The sequence below is a fragment of the Bubalus bubalis genome, chromosome 19 (genome assembly GCF_019923935.1).
Source record: "Bubalus bubalis isolate 160015118507 breed Murrah chromosome 19, NDDB_SH_1, whole genome shotgun sequence".
Lineage (NCBI taxonomy): Eukaryota > Metazoa > Chordata > Mammalia > Artiodactyla > Bovidae > Bubalus > Bubalus bubalis.
The window spans coordinates 8497560-8507940 of NC_059175.1; the positions used below are offsets into that span (position 1 = coordinate 8497560).

Sequence of the window (10381 nt, forward strand, 5' to 3'; positions counted from 1 at the left end):
AGCAGGGGCTACTCTTCACTGTGATGCATGGGCTTCTCCTGGTGGTGGCTTCTCTTGTGGAGCAGGGGCCCTAAGGCACATGGGCTTCAGTAAAGTAATTTCATGGGCTCATGGGCTCAGTAGTTGTGACTCCTGGGTTCTAGGGGCTTCCCAGGTGGTGCTAGTAGTAAAGAACCTGCCTGTCAATGCAGGAGACATAAGAGACATGGGTTTGATCCCTGGATTGGGAAGATCCCCTGGAGGAGGTAATGGCAACCCACTCCAGTATTCTTGCCTGGAGAATTTCATGGACAGAGGAGCCTGGTGGGCTACAGTCCATGGGGTTGCAGAGTCAGACACGACTGAAGTGACTTAACACACATACCCAGGTTCTAGAGCACAGGCTTCATAGTTATGGCACATGGGCTTTGTTGCTCCATGGCATGTGGGATCTTCATGGACTGGGGATCAAAGCCATGTTTCCTGCATTGGCAAGCAGATTTTTTTTTACCACTGAGCCACCAGGGAAGCCACTAAAAAGTATTAATAGACATAAATCTTCAAACTTAGCAAGTCCATGGTATCTCAAGTAAGATTAAAAATATTTCCACATTCAGATGCATCATGGTGAAATACATAACAAAGACTAAAAAAAAAATTTTTTTAAACAAGCATACAAATTAAAAAAAGCAGCTAAGATGAATACTGATTTCCCAATAGCAACAATATAAGGCTCAAGAGAGGGATATAATATCATCCATGTGCTGAGTGAAAATAAATGTCAACCTAGAATTATCTACCCAGCCAAAATGCTCTCAAGAAAGGAAGCAAAATTAGGAAAACTTTTTTCAGACAAGTAAAAATATATTTTACTTCAATAGACCCTTTCCAAAGGAAAGTCTATTACTCATATAAAGCAGAAATAGATGTTTTTCTGAACTCTCTTGTTCTTTTGATGATCCAGCAGATGTTGGCAATTTAATCTCTGGTTCCTCTGCCTTTTTTAAAACCAGCTTGAACATCTGGAAGTTCACGGTTCACATATTGCTGAAGCCTGGCTTGGAGAATTTTGAGCATTACTTTACTAGCATGTTAGATGAGTGCAATTGTGCGGTAGTTTGAGCATTCTTTGGCATTACCTTTCTTTGGGATTGGAATGAAAACTGACCTTTTCCAGTCCTGTGGCCACTGCTGAGTTCTCCAGATTTGCTGGCATATTGAGTGCAGCACTTTCACAGCATCATCTTTCAGGATTTGAAATAGCTCAACTGGAATTCCATCACCTCCACTAGCTTTGTTCGTAGTGATGCTTCCTGACTTCACATTCCAGGATGTCCAGCTCTAGGTGAGTGTGAGTGATCACACCTTTGTGATTATCTGGGTCGTGAAGATCTTTTTTGTACAGTTCTTCTGTGTATTCTTGCCACCTCTTCTTAGTATCCTCTGCTTCTGTTAGGTCCATACCATTTCTGTCCTTTATCGAGCCTATCTTTGCATGAAATGTTCCCTTGGTATCTCTAATTTTCTTGAAGAGATCTCTAGTTTTTCCCATTCTGTTGTTTTCTTCTATTTCTTTGCATTGATCGCTGAGGAAGGCTTTCTTATATCTTCTTGCTATTCTTTGGAACTCTGCATTCAGATGCTTATATCTTTTCTTTTCTCCTTTGCTTTTCGCTTCTCTTCTTTTCACAGATATTTGTAAGGCCACCTCAGACAGCCATTTTGCTTTTTTGCATTTCTTTTTCTTGGAGGTGGTCTTGCTCCCTGTCTCCTGTACAATGTCATGAACCTCTGTCCATAGTTCTTCAGGCACTCTGTCTATCAGATCTAGTCCCTTAAATCTATTTCTCACTTCCACTGTATAGTCATAAGGGATTTGATTTAGGTCATACCTGAATGGTCTAGTGGTTTTCCCCACTTTCTTCAATTTAAGTCTGAATTTGACAATAAGGAGTTCATGATCTGAGCCACAGTCAGCTCCCGGTGTTTTTTTGCTGACTTTATAGAGCGTCTCCATCTTTGGCTGCAAAGGATATACAAGTCAGGAAGCAACAGTTAGAACTGGACATGGAACAACAGACTGGTTCCAAATAGGAAAAGGAGTACGTCAAGGCTGTATATTGTCACCCTGCTTATTTAACTTCTATGCAGAGTACATCATGAGAAATGCTGGGCTGGAAGAAGCACAAGCTGGAATCAAGATTGCCAGGAGAAATATCAAGAACCTCAGATATGCAGATGACACCACCCTTATGGCAGAAAGTGAAGAGGAACTAAAAAGCCTCTTGATGAAAGTGAAAGAGGAGAGTGAAAAAGTTGGCTTAAAGCTCAACATTCAGAAAATGAAGATCATGGCATCTGGTCCCATCACTTCATGGCAAATAGATGGGGAACCAGTGGAAACAGTGTCAGACTTTATTTTTCTGGGCTCCAAAATTACTGCAGATGGTGATTGCAGCCATGAAATTAAAAGATGCTTGCTCCTTGGAAGGGAAGTTATGACCAACCTAGACAGCATATTAAAAAGTGGAGACATTACTTTGCCAACAAAGGTCCATCTAGTCAAGGCTATGGTTTTTCCAGTGGTCATGTATGGATGTGAGAGTTGGACTGTGAAGAAAGCTGAGCGCCGAAGCATTGATGCTTTTGAACTGTGGTGTTGGAGAAGACTCTTAAGAGTCCCCTTGGACTGCAAGGAGATCCAACCAGTCCATCCTAAAGGAGATCAGTCCTGGGTGTTCATTGGAGGGACTGATGTTGAAGCTGAAACTCCAATACTTTGGCCACCTGATGCGAAGAGCTGACTCATTTGAAAAGACCCTGATGCTATGAAAAATTGAAGGCAGGAGGAGAAAGGGATGACAGAGGATGAGATGGTTGGATGGCATCATGAGCACATTGGACATGGGTTTGGATGGGCTCTGGGAGTTGGTGATGGACAGGGAGGCCTGGCGTGCTGCGGTTCATGGGGTCACAAAGAGTCTGACAGGACTGAGCAACTGAATTGAACTAATACTCGTATAATGACTTTAGACAAAAAATGTGACATACAAATTGAAATGATAAAGGAAGATTACAAAAGGATAATATAATATATGGACAAATCTAAAAAAGAGTCAAATATATAAAATAAATATAAGGTATACTTTATGGATAAAAAAGAAGAGAATTAAAATACTATTCAATAATGGCACATAAATGGGAGAGGGTAGTCAGAGTTAAAGCATTCTAGGGTCTAGGGATTGTTCCAAACAAAGCGGAAGGATACTGATTAACTTAAATATCATTGAATGACATGTTAGGTATGCAGGTAAAATAGGTGAAGTTTCCATAAAATACTAAAATTAAAGGATTGTTGTTATTGTTTAGTTGCTAAGTTATGTCTGACTCTTTCTGATCCCATGGACTGTAGCCCTCCAGCTTCCTCCATCCATGGGATTTCCCAGGCAAGAATACTAGAATGGGTTGCCATTTTCTTCTCCAGGGGATCTTTCTGACCCAGGGATTGAACCCACATCTCCTTCATTGGCAGGCAGATTCTTTACCACCAAGCCACCTGGAAAGCCAAAATTGAAGGATATAACTTTCAGATTAATAGAGAAAAATGGATTAAAGAAAGAAGAAAAAGTTCAAAACAAAAAAGAGGTCAAGGAAAAAGAAAAGGAAGAGAACACTGTGGGACAGATAGAAAGTAGAGATGAACCCATATATAACTCTTTTGAGTCACACTGGATTTTAAAGACAAATTCCACTAGGGGGACTTCTCTGTGGTCCAGTGGTTTAGAATCTGCCTTCCAATGCAGGGGACACAAGGTCAGTCCCTGTCCTGGGAACTAAGATCCCACACGCTTCAGGGGCAACTAAGCCCACACATGGCAATGAAGAACCCGAGTGCCACGATTAAGACCCAGCACAGCAAAAAATTTAAAAAGTTAAAAAAACAAAAGGAAATCCAATTATACTTTCCAATTGTAATTTTTACATGACATACATAAAAATAAGGAAAGCCAGAAAAAAATGATGGAAAATACACATCAGGCAATATAAACCAAAGGAAAGTTATTGTTATTAATATATTTATTTCAAATTACTTAATAATTTATTGCAATGATAAAAATTCAATTCCCCTGAGATGCAGTCACCACTCATACTTTATATATCTAACAACTTCAAAGTATATAAATCAAATTTTGACAGAGCTACAAAGGGAAATAGGAAAATTCACAGTCCATAATGAGAGATTTCAGTATACTTCTCTCAGAAATTTGTAGATCAAGTAGTAGGCTCCGTAGATCCATGAACTCACCTGGAGTTACTTTCCAACCCTCTGAGTTGGATTAAACATACTTGAGAGAAGATCCAGTTGGCTTCCCAGGTGGCACAGCGGTAGAGAATCCACCTGCAATGCAGGAGACACAAGAGTCTCTGGTTCCGTCCCTGGGTTGGGAAGATCCCCCGGAGAAGGAAATGGCAACCCACTCTAGTATTCTTGCATGGAAAATTCCATGTACAGAGGAACCTGGCAGGCTACAGTCCATAGGGTCACAAAGAGCTGGCCATGGCTGAGCACACACATGCAACAGAACAACACAAAGAAGGTCCAGTCGATTGTCTGAATGCCCAGATTATTGCTTCCTGCTCTACTTTGCAACAGTTCTACCCCCTGATGATGATCAGGGCCAATCACCCCTACCAGTAAAATAAGTCCCTTTTTAACCTGCAGGCTTACTGGCATAAAAAGCCTAACATGACTTGGTAGCCATAGCAGCTTTTAAATTTAGTGAGATTCCTCCTGTGGACCCTTTAGAAGCATCTCCCTCTGGGAAACAAGGTCTCTCGATCGTAGTCAAGAGCCTGAGACTGTGGGAGCAGGAAGCACAGTTCCCAAGTGTGTCACTGGGCGTGACAGTGTGTGGGGCTGCCTCCATGGGTTCTGTTGGGGCACCCATTTTGGCAAATGTTGAATGGGGCATTGCCCATCAGCCAAGGGCAACGGTCAGGAGAAGAAGACGCCTGTGGGTTTTCTCAGCCTATCTTTCATCAGCTGGGGCTTCGCTGACTGGCTTTGCAAAGAGCATCTTGGCGGCACCAGCAGAGTCTGCTATATCCACCTACTGCTCAGGAGAGCTTTAGGAAAGGTTTAATTCACCTCACCCGTTCAAGTACTGCAACATGCTGAGGGGCTGGCCGGCTAAGAGTAAGAGAACATGGAATGAACAGCGGAGGAAGGATGTTATACATATCAACTAGTGCTCTAACTAGTTGAAGAAGAAAAAAGGATGATAGCAGCCACCCCCAGTCTCTTACTTCACCTCTTATCATCATATTGTGCATAGTTACAAATTTTCTTTCCCTCCATTCCCTTTCTGCTGCTAATTAATATAAATCAGTTGGAGATAATTTAAAATTTTAGTTCCTAAGATAGTGGGTTGACCAAAAAGTTTGTTTGGGTTTTTCTATACAATCTTATTGGCCAAGTCAATATAAGCTATCAAAAGTTCAGGTGATAGCAGAAAGTTTAAAAAAATTCGTTTGGAAATTCAATTAGGTGTTTCGTTTGCTCTAATTCTTTGAGCCCATCTCTGAAGCAAATAAATGCTTGCTGAGGTTCTAAAGCCTATGGGTGGGGAAGGTTAGGAGGTGAGGAAGAGAGACAATAAGAAATGGCAAGCCACTCCAGTATTCTTACCTGGGAAATCCCGGACTGGCAGGCTATAGTCTATGGGGTGGCAAAGAGTCAGACAGCACTGAGCAGCTAAACCAAAATGCTTAATATCACCAAATTTTCATCTGACACATAAAGTCAAAATTTATTAAAATGCATTGATTCATATTGATATAAAAGAATAAATAAATAATGGGAAAGAAAAACCTCTTCCTTAGAATGTCAACTAAAATGTAGAAAAATAGCATAATAAGAATGAAAAGTCACTATATAATAATTGATTCAGGCAAGAATAATCAATAAATGCTAAAACTAGTGGGTGAAAGTTTAATGAGAAACAGGATTTGCATAATCTCGAAGTATAAGCCCACAATATACTTTTAATTGCCAAAGGGAAAATAGTAACTTTATATTTGAGAAATGTGGTAGACAGGACCGTAAGAGATGAAGGTTGACATCTCTCATAAAAGTACAGATTGGCATAATATGTCTCTCATCATTACAGTGCTTCTGCCCAAAATTCATATTTCTGAATCTAACAGAAAGAAAATAATATGAACCTAAATGGAGGGACAGGACATGAAAAATTTGGTTTATCATCTTCAAAAATGTCAATGTTATGAAAGACAGTGGCTGGGGGGAGTCTTACCAGGTTGAAAAAGCTAAAGCAATGCCACCTGAATATGATGAATAATAAGGAAATTTTCTTTTGTTATTAGTGGTGTTATCAGGATAAACTAGTAAAATTTGAATAATGCAAATTAGATCCAAATTTTGACCATTTTTCTGCAGTCATATAAGAGACTATTTTAGGACAACACACTAAAGAGGCATCTTCAGCTTATACTCAAATAGTGTCGGGGGAAGAAAAGAGCATTGGTTATCTATTTCTTTGAATGAATTACCCTGAAACTTAGAGACTTGAAGAAACAATAATATTTACCCATTAATGCTTATCCAAGTGAATACCCTATGTTCACACAAAAATCAGTATGTGAAGATGTACAGTAGCTTTAGTCATAATTTCCAGAAACTGGAGATAACCAAGATGCTCTTCAACAAATGAAGGGAAAAATATACTGCAGCGTCCCCATAAAGTGGAATACTACTCAGTGAGAATGAACAAGCCATCGATCTGTGCAATATGAACGAATCTTAAAAGCGTTTTGCTAAGTGAAAGAGGTCAGACACGAAAGGTTATATGCGCTATGATTCCATTCCTATGATACTATTGAAAAGGCAAAGCTGTAGGGATGGAAAACAGCTCAGTGGCTGCCAGAGCTTGGAGGAAGGGAAAGTGGCTGACTACAATGCAGCCGCATGGGGAAATTTGTTAGGGTGATGGAACCCTTCTGTATGGTTTCAGGACAGTGGAGAAATGATTTGTTACATTTGTCAGAATCCATAGAGCTTTCACAGTATGCAGATTTAAAAAACAAACCAGGATGCTGGGGGAGCTGAGAATCAAAGCCTGAAATGCACGTTGAAACAAGTGACTCTAATTGTATCATGAGTATGACACAACCTCGCTGAAGGGATCCAAGAAAAAGGAGCTGACCTAGGTAACTTTGGAAAATGATTTTATGATGGAATACTACATGTCAACACTGGACTCTACTAAGCTGTTTCTCTCAGTGGTACAGGCTAGTAATTCCAAAACATGTTTACTAGGATTGAACAAATAAGTAAAGATGTTGAAGATGACTGGAGCCAGGCTTATTACTGTCGGAGAAAGAAGTTATAATAAAGCAAAGCAAGAGTAGGAGGCAGGACTAGACTGGATTCACGTTGGAGACACTATCAGGATATCCTGACATTACTTTGACATCAAATTATCATGATGATATCTCCAGTTCCATGATCTTTATACACTGATGTAGAAGTAAACGGGGCTTCCCAGGTGGCTCAGTGGTAAAGAATCCACCTGCCAGACAGGGGATGTGGGTTTTATCCCTGGGTCGGGAAGATCCCCTGGAGAAGGAAATGGCAACCACCCCAGTATTCTTGCCTAGAGAATCCCACGGCCAGAAGAGCCTGGCGGGCTACAGTCCATGGGGTGGCAAAAGAGTTGGACATGACTTAGCGACTAAACAACAACAGCATAGTAATAAATGCAGATATGTGGTGATGGATGGGTTAGTATACATACATTTCCTTGCTCTGTCCACTGAGAAGACATAGGAACAGTGATACACCAGCAGCAGTTAGCATAACCAGCACCCAGATGTTAGTTTTTAAATGCCATTCTCTAGAAAAAGGAACCAAGACTCCTTAGAAAAATAGCTGATTTTAGGGCTGGGGCAGGAAATACACAGGATGAGTCTGGAGCATCACTTATTGCCAGAAAGTAAAAGCTAAAAATTAGAATAAAAAAGAATGGGAACATGTTAAAATTACACAGAACCTAAAAGGGAAGGAAACCCAAAAAAGAGGGGATATGTATACGCATGCTGCTACTGCTGCTAAGTCGCTTCAGTCATGTCCGACTCTGTGCGACCCCATAGATGGCAGCCCACCAGGCTCCCCTGTCCCTGAAATTCTCCAGGCAAGAACCTGGAGTGGGTTGCCATTTCCTTCTCCAATGCATGAAAGTGAAAAGTGAAAGTGAAGTCGCTCAGTCATGTCCGACTCTTAGCGACCCCATGGACTGCAGCCCACCAGGCTCCTCCATCCATATTTATATATATTCACTTTGTTGTATAGCAGAAGCCAAAACAATGTTGTACAGCAACTATACTCCAATAAACATTTTTTTAAACGTTTTTTTACTCCAGTAAAAATTTTTTTAAAAAGTACACAGAAACCAACCTACAAGTGTTCCCAATGGTCAAAGCAGAAAGAATTTGAGCAACAAAGTAGTAAAAGTATTGGACTATTATCCAAAGAATAAAAAAAAATCCATGAGTTTGTACTGATATAAATAATTAGATATATACATACATACCTTAAGGAGAAGGGTCACATCGTCTTTAGAGAGGAATTCCAAATAACACATGTAGGTACGTTCCCTTCTGGAGGTGAGGTTTAATTCCTTTCCTCTTTAGTGTGGGCTAGACTCAATGACTCACTTCCAAAGAATGGAGTCTGGAAAGAGGAAATTAGTAATTTGACTACAGAGAAACTGGCTGATATCACTCTACCAGAGTGATCAAAGTTAACATCATTAGTGATAAGTCATATTGATATCAAGTACCTGCTGATATGATGCAGTGAGAAGGACGCTTTGTCTTTGTAGAAGTCTTAAAAAAAACCATTCACAACTCCAGTTCAGTAATGAGGAAACATCAGACAATTCAAAATTGAGAAGCATCAACCTCCTTTTCACTAGATTCACAAATGAGATCAAATGGTTGCTGTGGAAGATTAGGAAAAATAAACAACATAAAGTCACATTTTCTTCTCACAATATGATGATCTAACCAGAACAGCCATTCCCATGGAGAAGCCAGAGCTGACCCAGTGCAGAAGCCTGGCATAGCAAAAGGTCTGCGAGGTAGATGTTAATGTTTTTGTTGGGTGAGCAGGGGCACTTTTGGTGGTCCTGTCTTTATTGATCTTCTGCAATCTGGAATCATGAGAATCATTCTTTTGATTGTGGAAACTATAGGACTTAACCCAATTAGATGATCGGGTAAGGACTGGCGGCGCCTCGTTCCCTCATGAGCCCTGAGTGACGGGCTGGCTGTCCCTCTTTTGTTCCCTACCTCTGCTCTATAGGCCAGTTTAGGAGAGAGGGGATGCTCTGCCCGCTGACAGTGAGTACCTGTGACTCCTGCCCCTGGGACTTCTGCTGTGGCATAACAAATCCTACAGTGTGTTAGGAACAAGTGACCACAAAAAGATAAATGGCAACAGACTTTGGGACGATAAGCTTCTGAATCAGCCTTGGGACTATCTCTTTGTTAGTGACAGGGTCCCTAAAAATGAATGGCAGTATAGTGTTATTGTTAAACGCGTGGGCTCTGGAGCCAGAGGACAAGTTCAAGTGTTTGAGTTTAAATCCTGGTTCCACTATGTATAATGTCAGTATTCTTCTCTGTAAACAGGAATAGCAAATCAGCTGACTTTACAGACTGTCAAAAAAATGAAATGTTAATATACATGAAGCACTTAAACATTGTCTTCATTCACTCAAATATTATAGAGCACCCAGCTTTTGTTTCAGGAACTGCTCAGGGCATTGAAGTCATTTGAGCAAACAAAATACGCCCGCAGAAGCCCCAGCTGTCCTGAGAAGCTTCAGTCAGTTCAGTTCAGTCGCTCAGTCGTGTCCGACTCTTTGCGACCCCATGAATCGCAGCACGCCAGGCCTCCCTGTCCATCACCAACTCCCGGAGTTCACTCAAACTCATGTCCATCGAGTCGGTGATGCCATCCAGCCATCTCATCCTCTGTCGTCCCCTTCTCCTCCTGCCCCCAATCCCTCCCAGCATCAGGGTCTTCTCCAATGAGTCAACTCTTCACACGAGGTGCCCAAAGTAACTACTTAGTCCTTGATGTCATCAGGGAACTTCAGGTTCCAAAGAATTCTCTAGGCCCTTTCTAACTCAAAGATCCCTAAACAAGCTGCAAGTCATCACTAGGGAATCTGTGAAAAACGCACAACCTGAGGCCTCGTCTAAACCTACTGAATCAGGGTCTTCATTTTAAAAGACTGTCCGGTGGTCTGTACGCACTTTCAAGTTTAAGATGCCTTTCTTAGATTGCAATCTCTGTACTTGGACTTAGGAAAACATT

General features: G+C 41.0%; 1 long non-coding RNA gene across 1 annotated transcript; it reads right to left on the reverse strand.

Moving 5' to 3' along the window:
- Positions 1-3425: 3425 nt before the first annotated feature.
- LOC112580691 lies at positions 3426-9877 on the reverse strand. The gene is made up of 3 exons (XR_003105037.3): positions 8838-9877; positions 8589-8728; positions 3426-4378 (listed from the first exon to the last, which is right to left on the reverse strand). It is a non-coding gene; the product is annotated as an uncharacterized LOC112580691 (long non-coding RNA).
- Between the last annotated feature and the right edge of the window lie 504 nt (positions 9878-10381).